Below are 25981 nucleotides of genomic sequence, written 5' to 3'. Positions count from 1 at the left end.
GGTCTGACCAGCCTCTTCTGTAAAGTCAACTTCACATCCCAATTCCTGTGATCAGTGATCCATGTCTGGTCTGACCAGTGTCTTGTGTAAACACAACTTCACATCCCAATTCCTCTGATCAGTGATCCATGTCTGGTCTTACCAGCATCTTGTGTAAACACAACTTCACATCCCAATTCCTCTGATCAGTGATCCATGTCTGGTCTTACCAGCGTCTTGTGTAAAGACAACTTCACATCCCAATTCCTGTGATCAGTGATCCATGTCTGGTCTTACCAGAGTCCTGTGTAAAGACAACTTCACATCCCAATTCCTGTGATCAGTGATCCATGTCTGGTTTTACCCGCGTCTTGTATAAAGACAACTTCACATCCCAATTCCTGTGATCAGTGATCCATGTCTGGTCTTACCAGAGTCCTGTGTAATGACAACTTCACATCCCAATTCCTGTGATCAGTGATCCATGTCTGGTCTTACCAGAGTCCTGTGTAAAGACAACTTCACATCCCAATTCCTGTGATCAGTGATCCATGTCTGGTCTTACCAGCGTCTTGCAGAAAGACAACTTCACATCCCAATTCCTGTGATCAGTGATCCATGTCTGGTCTTACCAGCGTCTTGTGTAAAGACAAATTCACATCCCAATTCCTCTGATCAGTGATCCATGTCTGGTCTTACCAGCGTCTTGTGTAAAGACGACTTCACATCCCAATTCCTCTGATCAGTAATCCATGTCTGGTCTTACCAGCGTCTTGTATAAAGACAACTTCACATCCCAATTCCTGTGATCAGTGATCCATGTCTGGTCTTACCAGCGTCTTGTGTAAAGTCAACTTCACATCCCGATTCCTGTGATCACTGATCCATGTCTGGTCTTACCAGCGACATCTGTAAAGTCAACTTCACATCCCAATTCCTGTGATCACTGATCCATGTCTGGTCTTACCAGCGTCTTGTATAAAGACAACTTCACAGAACAATTCCTCTGATCAGTGATCCATGTCTGGTCTGACCAGCGTCTTGTGTAAAGACAACTTCACATCCCAATTCCTGTGATCAGTGATCCATCTCTGGTCTTACCAGCGTCTTTTGTAAAGACAACTTCAGATCCCAATTCCTCTGATCAGTGATCCATGTCTGGTCTTACCAGCGTCTTGTGTAAAGACAACTTCACATCCCAATTCCTCTGATCACTGATCCATGTCTGGTCTTACCAGCGTCTTGTGTAAAGACAACTTCACATCACAATTCCTGTGACCCGTGATCCATGTCTGGTCTGACCAGCGTCCTGTGTAAAGTCAAATTCACATCCCAATTCCTCTGATCAGTGATCCATGTCTGGTCTTACCAGCGTCTTGTGTAAACACAACTTCACATACCAATTCCTCTGATCAGTGATCCATGTATGGTCGTACCAGCGTCTTGTGTAAACACAACTTCACTGAACAATTCCTGTGATCAGTGATCCATGTCTGGTCTTACCGGCGTCTTGTATAAAGACAACTTCACATCCCAATTCCTGTGATCAGGGATCCTAGTCTGGTCTTACCAGCGTCTGGTGGAAACACCACTTCACATCCCAATTCCTGTGATCAGTGATCCATGTCTGGTTTTACCCGCGTCTTGTATGAAGACAACTTCACATCCCAATTCCTGTGATCACTGATCCATGTCTGGTCTTACCAGAGTCCTGTGTAAAGACAACTTCACATCCCAATTCCTGTGATCAGTGATCCATGTCTGGTCTTACCAGGGTCCTGTGTAAAGACAACTTCACATCCCAATTCCTGTGATCAGTGATCCATGTCTGGTCTTACCAGCGTCTTGCAGAAAGACAACTTCACATCCCAATTCCTGTGATCACTGATCCATGTCTGGTCTTACCAGCGTCTTGTGTAAAGTCAACTTCACATCCCAATTCCTCTGATCAGTGATCCATGTCTGGTCTTACCAGCGTCTTGTGTAAAGTCAACTTCACATCCCAATTCCTCCGATCACTGATCCATGTCTGGTCTTACCAGCGTCTTGTGTATAGACAACTTCACATCCCAATTCCTGTGATCAGTGATCCATGTCTGGTCTTACCAGCGTCTTGTGTAAAGACAACGTCACATCCCAATTCCTGTGATCAGTGATCCATGTCTGGTCTTACCAGCGTCTTCTGTAAAGACAACTTCACATCCCAATTCCTGTGATCAGTGATCCATGTCTGGTCTTACCAGCGTCTTCTATAAAGACAACTTCACATCCCAATTCCTGTGATCAGTGATCCATGTCTGGTCTTACCAGCGTCTTCTGTAACGACAACTTAACATCCCAATTCCTCTGATCACTGATCCATGTCTGGTCTTACCAGCGTCTTGTGTAAAGACAACTTCACATCCCAATTCTTGTGATTAGTGATCCGTGTCTGGTCTTACCAGCGTCCTGTGTAAAGAAAACTTCACATCCCAATTCCTGTGATCAGTGATCCATGTCTGTTCTTACCAGCGTCTGGTGTCAACACAACTTCACATCCCAATTCCTGTGATCAGTGATCCATGTCTGGTCTTACCCGCGTCTTGTATAAAGACAACTTCACATCCCAATTCCTCTGATCACTGATCCATGTCTGGTCTTACCAGCGTCTGGTTTAAACACAACTTCACATCCCAATTCCTGTGATCAGTGATCCATGTCTGATCTTACCAGCGACTTGCAGAAAAACAACTTCACATCCCAATTCCTGTGATCAGTGATCCATGTCTGGTCTGACCAGCCTCTTCTGTAAAGACAACTTCACATCCCAATTCCTGTGATCAGTGATCCATGTCTGGTCTTACCAGCGTCTTGTGTAAAGACAACTTCACATCCCAATTCCTCTGATCAGTGATCCATGTCTGGTCTTACCAGCGTCTTGTGTAAAGACAACTTCACATCCCAATTCCTCTGATCAGTGATCCATGTCTGGTCTTAACAGCGTCTTGTGTAAAGACAACTTCACATCCCAATTCCTGTGATCAGTGATCCATGTCTGGTCTGACCAGCCTCTTCTGTAAAGACAACTTCACATCCCAATTCCAGTGATCAGTGATCCATGTCTGGTCTTACCAGCGTCCTGTGTAAAGTCAACTTCACATCCCAATTCCTCTGATCAGTGATCCATGTCTGGTCTTACCAGCGTCTTGTGTAAAGACAACTTCACATCCCAATTCCTCTGATCAGTGATCCATGTCTGGTCTTAACAGCCTCTTGTGTAAAAACGACTTCACATCCCAATTCCTCTGATCAGTGATCTATGTCTGGTCTTACCAGCGTCTTGTGTAAAGACAACTTCACATCCCAATTCCTGTGATCACTGATCCATGTCTGGTCTTACCAGCGCCCTGTATAAAGACAACTTCACATCCCAATTCCTGTGATCAGTGATCCATGTCTGGTCTGACCAGCCTCTTCTGTAAAGACAACTTCACATCCCAATTCCAGTGATCAGTGATCCATGTCTGGTCTTACCAGCGTCCTGTGTAAAGTCAACTTCACATCCCAATTCCTGTGATCAGTGATCCATGTCTGGTCTGACCAGCGTCCTGTGTAAAGTCAAATTCACATCCCAATTCCTGTGATCAGTGATCCATGTCTGGTTTTACCCGCGTCTTGTATAAGGACAACTTCACATCCCAATTCCTGTGATCAGTGATCCATGTCTGGTCTTACCAGAGTCCTGTGTAAAGACAACTTCACATCCCAATTCCTCTGATCAGTGATCCATGTCTGGTCTTACCAGCGTCTTGCAGAAAGACAACTTCAGACCCCAATTCCTGTGATCAGTGATCCATGTCTGGTCTTACCAGAGTCCTGTGTAAAGACAACTTCACATCCCAATTCCTGTGATCAGTGATCCATGTCTGGTCTTACCAGAGTCCTGTGTAAAGACAACTTCACATCCCAATTCCTCTGATCAGTGATCCATGTCTGGTCTTACCAGCGTCTTGCAGAAAGACAACTTCACATCCCAATTCCTGTGATCAGTGATCCATGTCTGGTCTTACCAGCGTCTTGTGTAAAGACAACTTCACATCCCAATTCCTCTGATCACTGATCCATGTCTGGTCTTACCAGCGTCTTGTGTAAAGACAACTTCACATCCCAATTCCTGTGATCACTGATCCATGTCTGGTCTTACCAGCGTCTTGTGTAAAGACAACTTCACATCCCAATTCCTGTGATCAGTGATCCATGTCTGGTCTTACCAGCGTCTTGCAGAAATACAACTTCACATCCCAATTCCTCTGATCACTGATCCATATCTGGTCTTACCAGCGTCTTGTGTAAAGACAACTTCACATCCCAATTCCTGTGATCAGTGATCCATGTCTGGTCTTACCAGCGTCTTGCAGAAATACAACTTCACATCCCAATTCCTCTGATCAGTAATCCATGTCTGGTCTTACCAGCGTCTTGTGTAAAGACAACTTCACATCCCAATTCCTGTGATCAGTGATCCATATCTGGTCTTACCAGCGTCTTGCAGAAATACAACTTCACATCCCAATTCCTCTGATCACTGATCCATGTCTGGTCTTACCAGCGTCTTGCAGAAAGACAACTTCACATCCCAATTCCTGTGATCAGTGATCCATGTCTGGCCTTACCAGCGTCTTGTGTAAAGACAACGTCACATCCCAATTCCTGTGATCAGTGATCCATGTCTGGTCTTACCCGCGTCTTGTATAAAGACAACTTCACATTCCAATTCCTCTGATCACTGATCCATGTCTGGTCTTACCAGCGTCTTGTGTAAAGTCAACTTCACATCCCAATTCCTCTGATCAGTGATCCATGTCTGGTCTTACCCGCGTCTTGTATAAAGACAACTTCACATTCCAATTCCTCTGATCACTGATCCATGTCTGGTCTTACCAGCGTCTTGTGTAAAGACAACTTCACATCCCAATTCCTGTGATCAGTGATCCATGTCTGGTCTGACCAGCCTCTTCTGTAAAAACAACTTCACATCCCAATTCCTGTGATCAGTGATCCATGTCTGGTCTTAACAGCGTCTTGCAGAAAGACAACTTCACATCCCAATTACTCTGATCAGTGATCCATGTCTGGTCTTACCAGCGTCCTGTGTAAAGTCAACTTCACATCCCAATTCCTGTGATCAGTGATCCATGTCTGGTCTTACCAGCGTCTTGCAGAAAGACAACTTCACATCCCAATTCCTCTGATCAGTGATCCATGTCTGGTCTTACCAGCGTCCTGTGTAAAGTCAACTTCACATCCCAATTCCTGTAATCAGTGATCCATGTCTGGTCTTACCAGCCTCTTCTGTAAAGACAACCTAACATCCCGATTCCTGTGATCAGTGATCCATGTCTGGTCTTACCAGCGTCTTGTGTAAAGTCAACTTCACATCCCAATTCCTGTGATCAGTGATCCATGTCTGGTCTTACCAGCGTCTTGCAGAAAGACAACTTCACATCCCAATTCCTGTGATCAGTGATCCATGTCTGGTCTTACCAGCGTCTTGTGTAAAGACAACTTCACATCCCAATTCCTCTGATCAGTGATCCATGTCTGGTCTTACCAGCGTCTTGTGTAAAGACGACTTCACATCCCAATTCCTCTGATCAGTGATCCATGTCTGGTCTTACCAGCGTCTTGTGTAAAGACGACTTCACATCCCAATTCCTCTGATCAGTGATCAATGTCTGGTCTTACCAGCGTCTTGTGTAAACACAACTTCACATCCCAATTCCTGTGATCAGTGATCCATGTCTGGTCTGACCAGCCTCTTGTGTAAAGACAACTTCACATCCCAATTCCTGTGATCAGTGATCCATGTCTGGTGTGACCAGCCTCTTCTGTAAAGACAACTTCACATCCCAATTCCTGTGATCAGTGATCCATGTCTAGTCTTACCAGCGTCTTGTGTAAAGTCAACTTCACATCCCAATTCCTGTGGTCAGTGATCCATGTCTGGTCTTACCAGCGTCTTGTGTAAAGTCAACTTCACAGCCCGATTCCTGTGATCAGTGATCCATGTCTGGTCTTACCAGCGTCTTGTGTAAAGACAACTTCACATCCCAATTCCTGTGATCAGTGATCCATGTCTGGTCTTACCAGCGTCTTCTGTAACGACAACTTAACATCCCAATTCCTCTAATCACTGATCCATGTCTGGTCATACCAGCGTCTGGTGTAAACACAAGTTCACATCCCAATTCTTGTGATCACTGATCCATGTCTGGTCTTACCAGCGTCTGCTGTAAACACAACTTCACATCCCAATTCCTGTGATCAGTGATCCATGTCTGGTCTGACCAGCGTGTTCTGTAACGACAACTTAACATCCCAATTCCTCTAATCACTGATCCATGTCTGGTCATACCAGCGTCTGGTGTAAACACAAGTTCACATCCCAATTCTTGTGATCACTGATCCATGTCTGGTCTTACCAGCGTCTGCTGTAAACACAACTTCACATCCCAATTCTTGTGATCAGTGATCCATGTCTGGTCTTACCCGCGTCTTGTGTAAAGTCAACTTCACATCCCAATTCCTGTGATCAGTGATCCATGTCTGGTCTTACCAGCCTCTTCTGTAAAGACAACTTCACATCCCAATTCCTGTGATCAGGGATCCATGTGTGGTCTTACCAGGGTCTGGTGTAAACACAACTTCACTTCCCAATTCCTGTGATCAGTGATCCATGTCTGGTCATACCAGCGTCTGGTGGAAACACAACTTCACATCCCAATTCCTGTGATCACTGATCCATCTCTGGTCTTACCCGCGTCTGGTGTAAAGTCAACTTCACATCCCAATTCCTGTGATCAGTGATCCATGTCTGGTTTTACCCGCGTCTTGTATAAAGACAACTTCACATCCCAATTCCTGTGATCAGTGATCCATGTCTGGTCTTACCAGAGTCCTGTGTAAAGACAACTTCACATCCCAATTCTTGTGATCAGTGATCCATGTCTGGTCTTACCAGAGTCCTGTGTAAAGACAACTTCACATCCCAATTCCTGTGATCCGTGATCCATGTCTGGTCTTACCCGCGTCTTGTGTAAACACAACTTCACATCCCAATTCCTGTGATCAGTGATCCATGTCTGGTTTTACCCGCGTCTTGTATAAAGACAACTTCACATCCCAATTCCTCTGATCACTGATCCATGTCTGGTCTTACCAGGGTCCTGTGTAAAGACAACACATCCCAATTCCTGTGATCAGTGATCCATGTCTGGTCTTACCAGCGTCTTGCAGAAAGACAACTTCACATCCCAATTCCTGTGATCAGTGATCCATGTCTGGTCTTACCAGGATCCTGTGTAAAGACAACACATCCCAATTCCTGTGATCAGTGATCCATGTCTGGTCTTACCAGAGTCCTGTGTAAAGACAACTTCACATCCCAATTCCTGTGATCAGTGATCTATGTCTGCTCTTACCAGCGTCTTGCAGAAAGACAACTTCACATCCCAATTCCTGTGATCAGTGATCCATGTCTGGTCTTAACAGCGTCTTGTGTAAAGTCAACTTCACATTCCAATTCCTCTGATCAGTGATCCATGTCTGGTCTTACCAGCGTCTTGAGTAAAGTCAACTTCTCATCCCAATTCCTCTGATCACTGATCCATGTCTGGTCTTACCAGCGTCTTGTGTAAAGTCAACTTCACATCCCAATTCCTCTGATCACTGATCCATGTCTGGTCTTACCAGCGTCTTGTGTATAGACAACTTCACATCCCAATTCCTGTGATCACTGATCCATGTCTGGTCTTACCAGCGTCTTGTGTAAAGACAACTTCACATCCCAATTCCTGTGATCAGTGATCCATGTCTGGTCTTATCAGCGTCTTGCAGAAAGACAACTTCACATCCCAATTCCTCTGATCACTGATCCATGTCTGGTCTTACCAGCGTCTTGCAGAAAGACAACTTCACATCCCAATTCCTGTGATCAGTGATCCATGTCTGGTCTTACCAGCCTCTTATGTAAAGACAACTTCACATCCCAACTCCTGTGATCAGTGATCCATGTCTGGTCTTACCTGCGTCTGGTGTAAACACAACTTCACATCCCAATTCCTGTGATCAGTGATCCATGTCTGGTCTTACCAGCGTCTTGCAGAAAGACAACTTCAGACCCCAATTCCTGTGATCAGTGATCCATGTCTGGTCTTACCAGAGTCCTGTGTAAAGACAACTTCACATCACAATTCCTGTGATCAGTGATCCATGTCTGGTCTTACCAGGGTCCTGTGTAAAGACAACTTCACATCCCAATTCCTGTGATCAGTGATCCATGTCTGGTCTTACCAGAGTCCTGTGTAAAGACAACTTCACATCCCAATTCCTCTGATCAGTGATCCATGTCTGGTCTTACCAGCGTCTTGCAGAAAGACAACTTCACATCCCAATTCCTGTGATCAGTGATCCATGTCTGGTCTTACCAGCGTCTTGTGTAAAGACAACTTCACATCCCAATTCCTCTGATCACTGATCCATGTCTGGTCTTACCAGCGTCTTGTGTAAAGACAACTTCACATCCCAATTCCTGTGATCACTGATCCATGTCTGGTCTTACCAGCGTCTTGTGTAAAGACAACTTCACATCCCAATTCCTGTGATCAGTGATCCATGTATGGTCTTACCAGCGTCTTGCAGAAATACAACTTCACATCCCAATTCCTCTGATCACTGATCCATATCTGGTCTTACCAGCGTCTTGTGTAAAGACAACTTCACATCCCAATTCCTGTGATCAGTGATCCATGTCTGGTCTTACCAGCGTCTTGCAGAAATACAACTTCACATCCCAATTCCTCTGATCAGTAATCCATGTCTGGTCTTACCAGCGTCTTGTGTAAAGACAACTTCACATCCCAATTCCTGTGATCAGTGATCCATATCTGGTCTTACCAGCGTCTTGCAGAAATACAACTTCACATCCCAATTCCTCTGATCACTGATCCATGTCTGGTCTTACCAGCGTCTTGCAGAAATTCAACTTCACATCCCAATTCCTGTGATCAGTGATCCATGTCTGGCCTTACCAGCGTCTTGTGTAAAGACAACGTCACATCCCAATTCCTGTGATCAGTGATCCATGTCTGGTCTTACCCGCGTCTTGTATAAAGACAACTTAACATTCCAATTCCTCTGATCACTGATCCATGTCTGGTCTTACCAGCGTCTTGTGTAAAGTCAACTTCACATCCCAATTCCTCTGATCAGTGATCCATGTCTGGTCTTACCCGCGTCTTGTATAAAGACAACTTCACATTCCAATTCCTCTGATCACTGATCCATGTCTGGTCTTACCAGCGTCTTGTGTAAAGACAACTTCACATCCCAATTCCTGTGATCAGTGATCCATGTCTGGTCTGACCAGCCTCTTCTGTAAAAACAACTTCACATCCCAATTCCTGTGATCAGTGATCCATGTCTGGTCTTAACAGCGTCTTGCAGAAAGACAACTTCACATCCCAATTACTCTGATCAGTGATCCATGTCTGGTCTTACCAGCGTCCTGTGTAAAGTCAACTTCACATCCCAATTCCTGTGATCAGTGATCCATGTCTGGTCTTACCAGCGTCTTGCAGAAAGACAACTTCACATCCCAATTCCTCTGATCAGTGATCCATGTCTGGTCTTACCAGCGTCCTGTGTAAAGTCAACTTCACATCCCAATTCCTGTAATCAGTGATCCATGTCTGGTCTTACCAGCCTCTTCTGTAAAGACAACCTAACATCCCGATTCCTGTGATCAGTGATCCATGTCTGGTCTTACCAGCGTCTTGTGTAAAGTCAACTTCACATCCCAATTCCTGTGATCAGTGATCCATGTCTGGTCTTACCAGCGTCTTGCAGAAAGACAACTTCACATCCCAATTCCTGTGATCAGTGATCCATGTCTGGTCTTACCAGCGTCTTGTGTAAAGACAACTTCACATCCCAATTCCTCTGATCAGTGATCCATGTCTGGTCTTACCAGCGTCTTGTGTAAAGACGACTTCACATCCCAATTCCTCTGATCAGTGATCCATGTCTGGTCTTACCAGCGTCTTGTGTAAAGACGACTTCACATCCCAATTCCTCTGATCAGTGATCAATGTCTGGTCTTACCAGCGTCTTGTGTAAACACAACTTCACATCCCAATTCCTGTGATCAGTGATCCATGTCTGGTCTGACCAGCCTCTTGTGTAAAGACAACTTCACATCCCAATTCCTGTGATCAGTGATCCATGTCTGGTGTGACCAGCCTCTTCTGTAAAGACAACTTCACATCCCAATTCCTGTGATCAGTGATCCATGTCTGGTCTTACCAGCGTCTTGTGTAAAGTCAACTTCACATCCCAATTCCTGTGGTCAGTGATCCATGTCTGGTCTTACCAGCGTCTTGTGTAAAGTCAACTTCACAGCCCGATTCCTGTGATCAGTGATCCATGTCTGGTCTTACCAGCGTCTTGTGTAAAGACAACTTCACATCCCAATTCCTGTGATCAGTGATCCATGTCTGGTCTTACCAGCGTCTTCTGTAACGACAACTTAACATCCCAATTCCTCTAATCACTGATCCATGTCTGGTCATACCAGCGTCTGGTGTAAACACAAGTTCACATCCCAATTCTTGTGATCACTGATCCATGTCTGGTCTTACCAGCGTCTGCTGTAAACACAACTTCACATCCCAATTCTTGTGATCAGTGATCCATGTCTGGTCTTACCCGCGTCTTGTGTAAAGTCAACTTCACATCCCAATTCCTGTGATCAGTGATCCATGTCTGGTCTTACCAGCCTCTTCTGTAAAGACAACTTCACATCCCAATTCCTGTGATCAGGGATCCATGTGTGGTCTTACCAGGGTCTGGTGTAAACACAACTTCACTTCCCAATTCCTGTGATCAGTGATCCATGTCTGGTCATACCAGCGTCTGGTGGAAACACAACTTCACATCCCAATTCCTGTGATCAGTGATCCATGTCTGGTTTTACCCGCGTCTTGTATAAAGACAACTTCACATCCCAATTCCTGTGATCACTGATCCATCTCTGGTCTTACCCGCGTCTGGTGTAAAGTCAACTTCACATCCCAATTCCTGTGATCAGTGATCCATGTCTGGTTTTACCCGCGTCTTGTATAAAGACAACTTCACATCCCAATTCCTGTGATCAGTGATCCATGTCTGGTCTTACCAGAGTCCTGTGTAAAGACAACTTCACATCCCAATTCTTGTGATCAGTGATCCATGTCTGGTCTTACCAGAGTCCTGTGTAAAGACAACTTCACATCCCAATTCCTGTGATCCGTGATCCATGTCTGGTCTTACCCGCGTCTTGTGTAAACACAACTTCACATCCCAATTCCTGTGATCAGTGATCCATGTCTGGTTTTACCCGCGTCTTGTATAAAGACAACTTCACATCCCAATTCCTCTGATCACTGATCCATGTCTGGTCTTACCAGCGTCCTGTGTAAAGACAACACATCCCAATTCCTGTGATCAGTGATCCATGTCTGGTCTTACCAGCGTCTTGCAGAAAGACAACTTCACATCCCAATTCCTGTGATCAGTGATCCATGTCTGGTCTTACCAGGATCCTGTGTAAAGACAACACATCCCAATTCCTGTGATCAGTGATCCATGTCTGGTCTTACCAGAGTCCTGTGTAAAGACAACTTCACATCCCAATTCCTGTGATCAGTGATCCATGTCTGGTCTTACCAGCGTCTTGTGTATAGACAACTTCACATCCCAATTCCTGTGATCACTGATCCATGTCTGGTCTTACCAGCGTCTTGTGTAAAGACAACTTCACATCCCAATTCCTGTGATCAGTGATCCATGTCTGGTCTTATCAGCGTCTTGCAGAAAGACAACTTCACATCCCAATTCCTCTGATCACTGATCCATGTCTGGTCTTACCAGCGTCTTGCAGAAAGACAACTTCACATCCCAATTCCTGTGATCAGTGATCCATGTCTGGTCTTACCAGCCTCTTGTGTAAAGACAACTTCACATCCCAACTCCTGTGATCAGTGATCCATGTCTGGTCTTACCAGCATCTTCTGTAACGACAACTTCACAACCCAATTCCTGTGATCAGTGATCCATGTCTGGTCTTACCAGCGTCTTGTGTAAAGACAACTTCACATCCCAACTCTTGTGATCAGTGATCCATGTCTGGTCTTACCAGCGTCTGGTGTCAACACAACTTCACATCCCAATTCCTGTGATCAGTGATCCATGTCTGGTCTTACCCGCGTCTTGTGTAAAGACAACTTCACATCCCAATTCCTGTGATCAGTGATCCATGTCTGGTCTTACCCGCGTCTTGTGTAAACACAACTTCACATCCCAATTCCTGTGATCAGTGATCCATGTCTGGTTTTACCCGCGTCTTGTATAAAGACAACTTCACATCCCAATTCCTGTGATCAGTGATCCATGTCTGGTCTTACCAGAGTCCTGTGTAAAGACAACTTCACATCCCAATTCCTCTGATCAGTGATCCATGTCTGGTCTTACCAGCGTCTTGCAGAAAGACAACTTCAGACCCCAATTCCTGTGATCAGTGATCCATGTCTGGTCTTACCAGAGTCCTGTGTAAAGACAACTTCACATCCCAATTCCTGTGATCAGTGATCCATGTCTGGTCTTACCAGGGTCCTGTGTAAAGACAACTTCACATCCCAATTCCTGTGATCAGTGATCCATGTCTGGTCTTACCAGAGTCCTGTGTAAAGACAACTTCACATCCCAATTCCTCTGATCAGTGATCCATGTCTGGTCTTACCAGCGTCTTGCAGAAAGACAACTTCACATCCCAATTGCTGTGATCAGTGATCCATGTCTGGTCTTACCAGCGTCTTGTGTAAAGACAACTTCACATCCCAATTCCTGTGATCACTGATCCATGTCTGGTCTTACCAGCGTCTTGTGTAAAGACAACTTCACATCCCAATTCCTGTGATCAGTGATCCATGTCTGGTCTTACCAGCGTCTTGCAGAAATACAACTTCACATCCCAATTCCTCTGATCACTAATCCATATCTGGTCTTACCAGCGTCTTGTGTAAAGACAACTTCACATCCCAATTCCTGTGATCAGTGATCCATGTCTGGTCTTACCAGCGTCTTGCAGAAATACAACTTCACATCCCAATTCCTCTGATCACTGATCCATGTCTGGTCTTACCAGCGTCTTGTGTAAAGACAACTTCACATCCCAATTCCTGTGATCAGTGATCCATGTCTGGTCTTACCAGCGTCTTGCAGAAATACAACTTCACATCCCAATTCCTCTGATCACTGATCCATGTCTGGTCTTACCAGCGTCTTGCAGAAAGACAACTTCACATCCCAATTCCTGTGATCAGTGATCCATGTCTGGCCTTACCAGCGTCTTGTGTAAAGACAACGTCACATCCCAATTCCTGTGATCAGTGATCCATGTCTGGTCTTACCCGCGTCTTGTATAAAGACAACTTCACATTCCAATTCCTCTGATCACTGATCCATGTCTGGTCTTACCAGATTCCTGTGTAAAGACAACTTCACATCCCAATTCCTGTGATCAGTGATCCATGTCTGGTCTGACCAGCCTCTTCTGTAAAAACAACTTCACATCCCAATTCCTGTGATCAGTGATCCATGTCTGGTCTTAACAGCGTCTTGCAGAAAGACAACTTCACATCCCAATTCCTCTGATCAGTGATCCATGTCTGGTCTTACCAGCGTCCTGTGTAAAGTCAACTTCACATCCCAATTCCTGTGATCAGTGATCCATGTCTGGTCTTACCAGCGTCTTGCAGAAAGACAACTTCACATCCCAATTCCTCTGATCAGTGATCCATGTCTGGTCTTACCAGCGTCCTGTGTAAAGTCAACTTCACATCCCAATTCCTGTAATCAGTGATCCATGTCTGGTCTTACCAGCCTCTTCTGTAAAGACAACGTAACATCCCGATTCCTGTGATCAGTGATCCATGTCTGGTCTTACCAGCGTCTTGTGTAAAGTCAACTTCACATCCCAATTCCTGTGATCAGTGATCCATGTCTGGTCTTACCAGCGTCTTGCAGAAAGACAACTTCACATCCCAATTCCTGTGATCAGTGATCCATGTCTGGTCTTACCAGCGTCTTGTGTAAAGACAACTTCACATCCCAATTCCTCTGATCAGTGATCCATGTCTGGTCTTACCAGCGTCCTGTGTAAAGACGACTTCACATCCCAATTCCTCTGATCAGTGATAGTGATCCATGTCTGGTCTTACCAGCGTCCTGTGTAAAGACGACTTCACATCCCAATTCCTCTGATCAGTGATCAATGTCTGGTCTTACCAGCGTCTTGTGTAAACACAACTTCACATCCCAATTCCTGTGATCAGTGATCCATGTCTGGTCTGACCAGCCTCTTGTGTAAAGACAACTTCACATCCCAATTCCTGTGATCAGTGATCCATGTCTGGTGTGACCAGCCTCTTCTGTAAAGACAACTTCACATCCCAATTCCTGTGATCAGTGATCCATGTCTGGTCTTACCAGCGTCTTGTGTAAAGTCAACTTCACATCCCAATTCCTGTGGTCAGTGATCCATGTCTGGTCTTACCAGCGTCTTGTGTAAAGTCAACTTCACAGCCCGATTCCTGTGATCAGTGATCCATGTCTGGTCTTACCAGCGTCCTGTGTAAAGTCAACTTCACATCCCAATTCCTGTGATCAGTGATCCATGTCTGGTGTGACCAGCCTCTTCTGTAAAGACAACTTCACATCCCAATTCCTGTGATCAGTGATCCATGTCTGGTCTTACCAGCGTCTTCTGTAACGACAACTTAACATCCCAATTCCTCTAATCACTGATCCATGTCTGGTCATACCAGCGTCTGGTGTAAACACAAGTTCACATCCCAATTCTTGTGATCACTGATCCATGTCTGGTCTTACCAGCGTCTGCTGTAAACACAACTTCACATCCCAATTCTTGTGATCAGTGATCCATGTCTGGTCTTACCCGCGTCTTGTGTAAAGTCAACTTCACATCCCAATTCCTGTGATCAGTGATCCATGTCTGGTCTTACCAGCCTCTTCTGTAAAGACAACTTCACATCCCAATTCCTGTGATCAGGGATCCATGTGTGGTCTTACCAGCGTCTGGTGGAAACACAACTTCACATCCCAATTCCTGTGATCACTGATCCATGTCTGGTCTTACCCGCGTCTTGTGTAAACACAACTTCACATCCCAATTCCTGTGATCAGTGATCCATGTCTGGTTTTACCCGCGTCTTGTATAAAGACAACTTCACATCCCAATTCCTGTGATCAGTGATCAATGTCTGGTCTTACCAGAGTCCTGTGTAAAGACAACTTCACATCCCAATTCCTCTGATCACTGATCCATGTCTGGTCTTACCAGGGTCCTGTGTAAAGACAACACATCCCAATTCCTGTGATCAGTGATCCATGTCTGGTCTTACCAGCGTCTTGCAGAAAGACAACTTCACATCCCAATTCCTGTGATCAGTGATCCATGTCTGGTCTTACCAGGATCCTGTGTAAAGACAACACATCCCAATTCCTGTGATCAGTGATCCATGTCTGGTCTTACCAGAGTCCTGTGTAAAGACAACTTCACATCCCAATTCCTGTGATCAGTGATCTATGTCTGGTCTTACCAGCGTTTTGCAGAAAGACAACTTCACATCCCAATTCCTGTCATCAGTGATCCATGTCTGGTCTTACCAGCGTCTTGTGTAAAGTCAACTTCACATTCCAATTCCTCTGATCAGTGATCCATGTCTGGTCTTACCAGCGTCTTGAGTAAAGTCAACTTCTCATCCCAATTCCTCTGATCACTGATCCATGTCTGGTCTTACCAGCGTCTTGTGTAAAGTCAACTTCACATCCCAATTCCTCTGATCACTGATCCATGTCTGGTCTTACCAGCGTCTTGTGTATAGACAACTTCACATCCCAATTCCTGTGATCACTGATCCATGTCTGGTCTTACCAGCGTCTTGTGTAAAGACAACTTCACATCCCAATTCCTGTGATCAGTGATCCATGTCTGGTCTTATCAGCGTCTTGCAGAAAGACAACTTCACATCCCAATTCCTCTGATCACTGATCCATGTCTGGTCTTACCAGCGTCTTGCAGAAAGACAACTTCACATCCCAATTCCTGTGATCAGTGATCCATGTCTGGTCTTACCAGCCTCTTGTGTAAAGACAACTTCACATCCCAACTCCTGTGATCAGTGATCCATGTCTGGTCTTACCAGCATCTTCTGTAACGACAACTTCACAACCCAATTCCTGTGATCAGTGATCCATGTCTGGTCTTACCAGCGTCTTGTGTAAAGACAACTTCACATCCCAACTCTTGTGATCAGTGATCCATGTCTGGTCTTACCAGCGTCTGGTGTCAACACAACTTCACATCCCAATTCCTGTGATCAGTGATCCATGTCTGGTCTTACCCGCGTCTTGTGTAAAGACAACTTCACATCCCAATTCCTGTGATCAGTGATCCATGTCTGGTCTTACCAGCCTCTTGTGTAAAGACAACTTCACATCCCAATTCCTGTGATCAGTGATCCATGTCTGGTCTTACCCGCATCTTCTGTAACGACAACTTAACTTCCCAATTCCTCTGGTCACTGATCCATGTCTGGTCTTACCAGCGTCTTCTGTAAAGACAACTTCACAACCCAATTCCTGTGATCAGTGATCCATGTCTGGTCTTACCAGCGTCTTCTGTAACGACAACTTAACATCCCAATTCCTCTGGTCACTGACCATGTCTGGTCTTACCAGCGTCTGCGGTCAACACAACTTCACATCCCAATTCCTGTGATCAGTGATCCATGTCTGGTCTTACCCGCGTCTTGTATAAAGACAACTTCACATTCCAATTCCTCTGATCACTGATCCATGTCTGGTCTTACCAGCGTCCTGTGTAAAGACAACTTCACATCCCAATTCCTCTGATCACTGATCCATGTCTGGTCTTACCAGCGTCTGGTGTAAACACAACTTCACATCCCAATTCCTGTGATCAGTGATCCATGTCTGGTCTTACCCGCGTCTGGTGTAAAGTCAACTTCACATCCCAATTCCTGTGATCAGTGATCCATGTCTGGTCTGACCAGCCTCTTCTGTAAAGACAACTTCACATCCCAATTCCTGTGATCAGTGATCCATGTCTGGTCTTACCAGCGTCTTGCAGAAAGACAACTTCACATCCCAATTCCTGTGATCAGTGATCCATGTCTGGTCTTAACAGCGTCCTGTGTAAAGTCAACTTCACATCCCAATTCCTGTGATCAGTGATCCATGTCTGGTCTTACCAGCCTCTTCTGTAAAGACAACTTAACATCCCGATTCCTGTGATCAGTGATCCATGTCTGGTCTTACCAGCGTCTTGTGTAAAGTCAACTTCACATCCCAATTCCTGTGATCAGTGATCCAGGTCTGGTCTTACCAGCCTCTTCTGTAAAGACAACTTAACATCCCGATTCCTGTGATCAGTGATCCATGTCTGGCCTTCCAGCGTCTTGTGTAAAGACAACTTCACATCCCAATTCCTCTGATCAGTGATCCATGTCTGGTCTTACCAGTGTCTTGTGTAAAGACGACTTCACATCCCAATTCCTCTGATCAGTGATCCATGTCTGGTCTTACCAGCGTCTTGTGTAAAGACGACTTCACATCCCAATTCCTCTGATCAGTGATCTATGTCTGGTCTTACCAGCGTCTTGTGTAAACACAACTTCACATCCCAATTCCTGTGATCACTGATCCATGTCTGGTCTGACCAGCCTCTTCTGTAAAGACAACTTCACATCCCAATTCCTGTGATCAGTGATCCATGTCTGGTCTTACCAGCGTCTTGTGTAAAGACAACTTCACATCCCAATTCCTCTGATCAGTGATCCATGTCTGGTCTTACCAGCGTCTTGTGTAAAGACGACTTCACATCCCAATTCCTCTGATCAGTGATCCATGTCTGGTCTTACCAGCGTCTTGTGTAAAGACGACTTCACATCCCAATTCCTCTGATCAGTGATCTATGTCTGGTCTTACCAGCGTCTTGTGTAAACACAACTTCACATCCCAATTCCTGTGATCAGTGATCCATGTCTGGTCTTACCAGCGTCCTGTATAAAGACAACTTCACATCCCAATTCCTGTGATCAGTGATCCATGTCTGGTCTGACCAGCCTCTTCTGTAAAGACAACTTCACATCCCAATTCCTGTGATCAGTGATCCATGTCTGGTCTTACCAGCGTCCTGTATAAAGACAACTTCACATCCCAATTCCTGTGATCAGTGATCCATGTCTGGTGTGACCAGCCTCTTCTGTAAAGACAACTTCACATCCCAATTCCTGTGATCAGTGATCCATGTCTGGTCTTACCAGCGTCCTGTGTAAAGTCAACTTCACATCCCAATTCCTGTGGTCAGTGATCCATGTCTGGTCTTACCAGCGTCTTGTGTAAAGTCAACTTCACAGCCCGATTCCTGTGATCAGTGATCCATGTCTGGTCTTACCAGCGTCCTCTGTAAAGTCAACTTCACATCCCAATTCCTGTGATCAGTGATCCATGTCTGGTCTTACCAGCGTCCTGTGTAAAGTCAACTTCACATCCCAATTCCTGTGGTCAGTGATCCATGTCTGGTCTTACCAGCGTCTTGTGTAAAGTCAACTTCACAGCCCGATTCCTGTGATCAGTGATCCATGTCTGGTCTGACCAGCGTCTTCTGTAACGACAACTTAACATCCCAATTCCTCTAATCACTGATCCATGTCTGGTCATACCAGCGTCTGGTGTAAACACAAGTTCACATCCCAATTCTTGTGATCACTGATCCATGTCTGGTCTGACCAGCGTCTGCTGTAAACACAACTTCACATCCCAATTCTTGTGATCAGTGATCCATGTCTGGTCTTACCCGCGTCTTGTGTAAAGTCAACTTCACATCCCAATTCCTGTGATCACTGATCCATGTCTGGTCTTACCAGCCTCATCTGTAAAGACAACTTCACATCCCAATTCCTGTGATCAGTGATCCATGTCTGGTCTTACCAGCCTCTTCTGTAAAGACAACTTCACATCCCAATTCCTGTGATCAGTGATCCATGTCTGGTCTTACCAGCCTCTTCTGTAAAGACAACTTCACATCCCAATTCCTGTGATCAGTGATCCATGTCTGGTCTTACCAGCGTCCTGTGTAAAGACAACTTCACATCCCAATTCCTGTGATCAGTGATCCATGTCTGGTCTTACCCGCGTCTTGTATAAAGACAACTTCACATCCCAATTCCTCTGATCACTGATCCATGTCTGGTCTTACCAGCGTCTGGTTTAAACACAACTTCACATCCCAATTCCTGTGATCAGTGATCCATGTCTGATCTTACCAGCGTCTTGCAGAAAAACAACTTCACATCCCAATTCCTGTGATCAGTGATGCATGTCTGGTCTGACCAGCATCTTCTGTAAAGACAACTTCACATCCCAATTCCTGTGATCAGTGATCCATGTCTGGTCTTACCAGCGTCTTGCAGAAAGACAACTTCACATCCCAATTCCTGTGATCAGTGATCCATGTCTGGTCTTATCAGCGACTTGTGTAAAGACAACATCACATCCCAATTCCTCTGATCAGTGATCCATGTCTGGTCTTACCAGCGTCTTGTGTAAAGACAACTTCACATCCCACTTCCTCTGATCAGTGATCCATGTCTGGTCTTACCAGCGTCTTGTGTAAAGACAACTTCACATCCCAATTCCTCTGATCAGTGATCCATGTCTGGTCTGACCAGCGTCTTCTGTAAAGACAACTTCACATCCCAATTCCTGTGATCAGTGATCCATGTCTGGTCTTATCAGCGTCTTGTGTAAAGACAACTTCACATCCCAATTCCTCTGATCAGTGATCCATGACTGGTCTTACCAGCGTCTTGTGTAAAGACAACTTCACATCCCACTTCCTCTGATCAGTGATCCATGTCTGGTCTTACCAGCGTCTTGTGTAAAGACAACTTCACATCCCAATTCCTGTGATCAGTGATCCATGTCTGGTCTTACCAGCGTATTGTGTAAAGACAACTTCACATCCCAATTCCTGTGATCAGTGATCCATGTCTGGTCTTACCAGCGTATTGTGTAAAGACAACTTCACATCCCAATTCCAGTGATCAGTGATCCATGTCTGGTCTGACCAGCGTCCTGTCTAAAGTCAAATTCACATCCCAATTCCTGTGATCAGTGATCCATGTCTGGTCTGACCAGTGTCTCCTGTAAAGACAACTTCACATCCCAATTCCTCTGATCAGTGATCCATGTCTGGTCTTACCAGCGTCTTGTGTAAACACAACTTCACATCCCAATTCCTCTGATCAGTGATCCATGTCTGGTCTTACCAGCCTCTTCTGTAAAGACAACTTCACATCCCAATTCCTGTGATCAGTGATCCATGTCTGGTCTTACCAGCCTCTTGTGTAAAGACAACTTCACATCCCAATTCTTGTGATTAGTGATCCGTGTCTGGTCTTACCAGCGTCCTGTGTAAAGACAACTTCACATCCCAATTCCTGTGATCAGTGATCCATGTCTGGTCTTACCCGCGTCTTGTATAAAGACAACTTCACATCCCAATTCCTCTGATCACTGATCCATGTCTGGTCTTACCAGCGTCTGGTTTAAACACAACTTCACATCCCAATTCCTGTGATCATTGATCCAAGTCTGATCTTGCCAGCGTCTTGCAGAAAAACAACTTCACATCCCAATTCCTGTGATCAGTGATCCATGTCTGGTCTGACCAGCCTCTTCTGTAAAGACAACTTCACATCCCAATTCCTCTGATCAGTGATCCATGTCTGGTCTTACCAGCGTCTTGCAGAAAGACAACTTCACATCCCAATTCCTGTGATCAGTGATCCATGTCTGGTCTTATCAGCGTCTTGTGTAAAGACAACTTCACATCCCAATTCCTCTGATCAGTGATCCATGTCTGGTCTTACCAGCGTCTCGTGTGAAGACAACTTCACATCCCACTTCCTCTGATCAGTGATCCATGTCTGGTCTTACCAGCGTCTTGTGTAAAGACGACTTCACATCCCAATTCCTCTGATCAGTGATCTATGTCTGGTCTTACCAGCGTCTTGTGTAAAGACAACTTCACATCCCAATTCCTGTGATCAGTGATCCATGTCTGGTCTGACCAGCATCTTCTGTAAAGACAACTTCACATCCCAATTCCAGTGATCAGTGATCCATGTCTGGTCTGACCAGCGTCCTGTGTAAAGTCAAATTCACATCCCAATTCCTGTGATCAGTGATCCATGTCTGGTCTGACCAGTGTCTCCTGTAAAGACAACTTCACATCCCAATTCCTCTGATCAGTGATCCATGTCTGGTCTTACCAGCGTCTTGTGTAAACACAACTTCACATCCCAATTCCTCTGATCAGTGATCCATGTCTGGTCTTACCAGCGTCTTGTGTAAACACAACTTCACATCCCAATTCCTCTGATCAGTGATCCATGTCTGGTCTTACCAGCGTCTTGCAGAAAGACAACTTCACATCCCAATTCCTCTGATCAGTGATCCATGTCTGGTCTTACCAGCGTCTTGTGTAAACACAACTTCACATCCCAATTCCTCTGATCAGTGATCCATGTCTGGTCGTACCAGCGTCTTGTCTAAACACAACTTCACATACCAATTCCTCTGATCAGTGATCCATGTATGGTCGTACCAGCATCTTGTGTAAACACAACTTCACAGAACAATTCCTGTGATCAGTGATCCATGTCTGGTCTTACCAGCGTCTTGTATAAACACAACTTCACATCCCAATTCCTGTGATCAGGGATCCATGTCTGGTCTTACCAGGGTCTGGTGTAAACACAACTTCACTTCCCAATTCCTGTGATCAGTGATCCATGTCTCGTCTTACCAGCGTCTGGTGGAAACACAACTTCACATCCCAATTCCTGTGATCACTAATCCATGTCTGGTCTTACCCGCGACTGGTGTAAAGTCAACTTCACATCCCAATTCCTGTGATAAGTGATCCATGTCTGGTTTTACCCGCGTCTTTTATAAAGACAACTTCACATCCCAATTCCTGTGATCAGTGATCCATGTCTGGTCTTACCAGAGTCCTGTGTAAAGACAACTTCACATCCCAATTCCTGTGATCAGTGATCCATGTCTGGTTTTACCCGCGTCTTGTATAAAGACAACTTCACATCCCAATTCCTGTGATCAGTGATCCATGTCTGGTCTTACCAGAGTCCTGTGTAAAGACAACTTCACATCCCAATTCCTGTGATCAGTGATCCATGTCTGGTCTTACCAGCGTCTTGTGTAAAGACAACTTCACATCCCAATTCCTCTGATCACTGATCCATGTCTGGTCTTACCCGCATCTTCTGTAACGACCACTTAACTTCCCAATTCCTCTGGTCACTGATCCATGTCTGGTCTTACCAGCGTCTTCTGTAAAGACAACTTCACAACCCAATTCCTGTGATCAGTGATCCATGTCTGGTCTTACCAGCGTCTTCTGTAACGACAACTTAACATCCCAATTCCTCTGATCACTGATCAATGTCTGGTCTTACCAGCGTCTTGTGTAAAGACAACTTCACATCCCAATTCTTGTGATCAGTGATCCATGTCTGGTCTTACCAGAGTCTGGTGTCAACACAACTTCACATCCCAATTCCTGTGATCAGTGATCCATGTCTGGTCTTACCCGCGTCTTGTATAAAGACAACTTCACATTCCAATTCCTCTGATCACTGATCCATGTCTGGTCTTACCAGCGTCTTGTGTAAACACAACTTCACATCCCAATTCCTCTGATCAGTGATCCATGTCTGGTCTTACCAGCGTCTTGCAGAAAGACAACTTCACATCCCAATTCCTCTGATCAGTGATCCATGTCTGGTCTTACCAGCGTCTTGTGTAAACACAACTTCACATCCCAATTCCTCTGATCAGTGATCCATGTCTGGTCGTACCAGCGTCTTGTCTAAACACAACTTCACATACCAATTCCTCTGATCAGTGATCCATGTATGGTCGTACCAGCGTCTTGTATAAACACAACTTCACATCCCAATTCCTGTGATCAGGGATCCATGTCTGGTCTTACCAGTGTCTGGTGTAAACACAACTTCACTTCCCAATTCCTGTGATCAGTGATCCATGTCTCGTCTTACCAGCGTCTGGTGGAAACACAACTTCACATCCCAATTCCTGTGATCACTAATCCATGTCTGGTCTTACCCGTGTCTGGTGTAAAGTCAACTTCACATCCCAATTCCTGTGATCAGTGATCCATGTCTGGTTTTACCCGCGTCTTTTATAAAGACAACTTCACATCCCAATTCCTGTGATCAGTGATCCATGTCTGGTCTTACCAGAGTCCTGTGTAAAGACAACTTCACATCCCAATTCCTGTGATCAGTGATCCATGTCTGGTTTTACCCGCGTCTTGTATAAAGACAACTTCACATCCCAATTCCTGTGATCAGTGATCCATGTCTGGTCTTACCAGAGTCCTGTGTAAAGACAACTTCACATCCCAATTCCTGTGATCAGTGATCCATGTCTGGTCTTACCAGCGTCTTGTGTAAAGACAACTTCACATCCCAATTCCTCTGATCACTGATCCATGTCTGGTCTTACCCGCATCTTCTGTAACGACAACTTAACTTCCCAATTCCTCTGGTCACTGATCCATGTCTGGTCTTACCAGCGTCTTCTGTAAAGACAACTTCACAACCCAATTCCTGTGATCAGTGATCCATGTCTGGTCTTACCAGCGTCTTCTGTAACGACAACTTAACATCCCAATTCCTCTGATCACTGATCAATGTCTGGTCTTACCAGCGTCTTGTGTAAAGACAACTTCACATCCCAATTCTTGTGATCAGTGATCCATGTCTGGTCTTACCAGAGTCTGGTGTCAACACAACTTCACATCCCAATTCCTGTGATCAGTGATCCATGTCTGGTCTTACCCGCGTCTTGTATAAAGACAACTTCACATTCCAATTCCTCTGATCACTGATCCATGTCTGGTCTTACCAGCGTCCTGTGTAAAGACAACTTCACATCCCAATTCCTCTGATCACTGATCCATGTCTGGTCTTACCAGCGTCTGGTGTAAACACAACTTCACATCCCAATTCCTGTGATCAGTGATCCATGTCTGGTCTTACCCGCGTCTGGTGTAAAGTCAACTTCACATCCCAATTCCTGTGATCAGTGATCCATGTCTGGTCTGACCAGCCTCTTCTGTAAAGACAACTTCACATCCCAATTCCTGTGATCAGTGATCCATGTCTGGTCTTACCAGCGTCTTGCAGAAAGACAACTTCACATCCCAATTCCTGTGATCAGTGATCCATGTCTGGTCTGACCAGCGTCTTCTGTAACGACAACTTAACATCCCAATTCCTCTAATCACTGATCCATGTCTGGTCATACCAGCGTCTGGTGTAAACACAAGTTCACATCCCAATTCTTGTGATCACTGATCCATGTCTGGTCTTACCAGCGTCTGGTGTAAACACAACTTCACATCCCAATTCTTGTGATCAGTGATCCATGTCTGGTCTTACCCGCGTCTTGTGTAAAGTCAACTTCACATCCCAATTCCTGTGATCAGTGATCCATGTCTGGTCTTACCAGCCTCATCTGTAAAGACAACTTCACATCCCAATTCCTGTGATCAGTGATCCATGTCTGGTCTTACCAGCCTCTTCTGTTAAGACAACTTCACATCCCAATTCCTGTGATCAGTGATCCATGTCTGGTCTTACCAGCGTCCTGTGTAAAGACAACTTCACATCCCAATTCCTGTGATCAGTGATCCATGTCTGGTCTTACCCGCGTCTTGTATAAAGACAACTTCACATCCCAATTCCTCTGATCACTGATCCATGTCTAGTCTTACCAGCGTCTGGTTTAAACACAACTTCACATCCCAATTCCTGTGATCAGTGATCCATGTCTTATCTTACCAGCGTCTTGCAGAAAAACAACTTCACATCCCAATTCCTGTGATCAGTGATCCATGTCTGGTCTTACCAGCGTCTTGCAGAAAGACAACTTCACATCCCAATTCCTGTGATCAGTGATCCATGTCTGGTCTTACCAGCGTCTTGTGTAAAGACAACTTCACATCCCAATTCCTCTGATCAGTGATCCATGTCTGTTCTTACCAGCGTCTTGTGTAAAGACAACTTCACATCCCACTTCCTCTGATCAGTGATCCATGTCTGGTCTTAACAGCGTCTTGTGTAAAGACGACTTCACATCCCAATTCCTCTGATCAGTGATCTATGTCTGGTCTTACCAGCGTCTTGTGTAAAGACAACTTCACATCCCAATTCCTGTGATCACTGATCCATGTCTGGTCTTACCAGCGTCCTGTATAAAGACAACTTCACATCCCAATTCCTGTGATCAGTGATCCATGTCTGGTCTGACCAGCCTCTTCTGTAAAGACAACTTCACATCCCAATTCCTCTGATCAGTGATCCATGTCTGGTCTTACCAGCGTCTTGTGTAAAGTCAAATTCACATCCCAATTCCTGTGATCAGTGATCCATGTCTGGTCTGACCAGTGTCTCCTGTAAAGACAACTTCACATCCCAATTCCTCTGATCAGTGATCCATGTCTGGTCTTACCAGCGTCTTGTATAAAGACAACTTCACATCCCAATTCCTGTGATCAGTGATCCATCAGCGACTTCACCAATGGTAGTAATGTGAAGATGACAGGTCCTGGTTGGTGAGGTAGTAATGTGAAATGGACAGGTCCTGGTTGGTGAGGTAGTAATGTGAAATGGACAGGTCCTGGTTGGTGAGGTAGTAATGTGAAGAGGACAGGTCCTGGTTGGTGAGGTAGTAATGTGAAATGGACAGGTCCTGGTTGGTGAGGTAGTAA

Source organism: Hypanus sabinus, chromosome 31 (genome assembly GCF_030144855.1).
Source record: "Hypanus sabinus isolate sHypSab1 chromosome 31, sHypSab1.hap1, whole genome shotgun sequence".
Lineage (NCBI taxonomy): Eukaryota > Metazoa > Chordata > Chondrichthyes > Myliobatiformes > Dasyatidae > Hypanus > Hypanus sabinus.
The sequence above is the reverse complement of the archived record's forward strand: the minus strand, read 5'-3'. Positions refer to the sequence as shown.